Source organism: Octodon degus, unplaced genomic scaffold (assembly GCF_000260255.1).
Source record: "Octodon degus isolate 3935 unplaced genomic scaffold, OctDeg1.0 scaffold00078, whole genome shotgun sequence".
Classification (NCBI taxonomy): Eukaryota; Metazoa; Chordata; class Mammalia; order Rodentia; family Octodontidae; genus Octodon; species Octodon degus.
Genome location: NW_004524654.1, coordinates 12,356,470 through 12,357,068, shown reverse-complemented (window position 1 = coordinate 12,357,068; position 599 = coordinate 12,356,470). Strand labels below are relative to the sequence as shown.

The window sequence follows — 599 nt, the reverse complement described above, 5'->3', positions numbered from 1 at the left end:
GCAAGAAACAGCCACTAGTTACTAAACAACTTAGAACAGTGGTAAGTATACATTTTTACAACAGAAAGCACAAGATTTACATTTATAATCTAAAATGTGAGTCTAATCTATTCAGACAGCAAGGAATATTAATTAACAACAGAGTCTGAGTAGGTGGGTTTTTCTAGAACTCTAGAACAGGCAATATCTCCCATGTCCCCACTGATTTTGTGCCACCTCTTGAGCTGCAACATCAGCTAGATAGTTTCCTCTTTTGTCTTAAGGTTTGCCCACGTGGGCAGCATCTATCTTTCAAGGTGTAAAATCACCTTGTCTTTAAACTTCTCTCCTTGAAGGCCTAGCCCTGTCTGACGGCCTATAATATTTTAATCTAACTCAGCTGCCTGCAACATTTTTCCTCTGAAGAAGTAACTTGGACTGCCAGGTCTGGTGTATGGGCGATGACCACTCTGGCTACTCCATGCTAGAATGGGTCGCAGTTGTTGACCGGCAGTCAGAGACACTCTCTAGAGGTTTTACCTAAAGGCCCTCAATAGACACCAGGCAATTTTTATGTTGGGTAGGCAAAATGGCTTTAAATCTGGAGGAGGCAAAGCCAA

General features: G+C 42.1%; 1 long non-coding RNA gene across 1 annotated transcript in view; it reads right to left on the bottom strand.

Annotated features, from left to right (window-relative positions):
- Nucleotides 1-320, bottom strand: part of LOC111818054 — a 4,033-nt gene extending 3,713 nt beyond the window's left edge. Inside the window, exon 1 of the long non-coding RNA XR_002822125.1 lies at nt 309-320. This is a non-coding gene — a long non-coding RNA (uncharacterized LOC111818054). The remainder of the gene's footprint in view (nt 1-308) is intronic.
- Between the last annotated feature and the right edge of the window lie 279 nt (nt 321-599).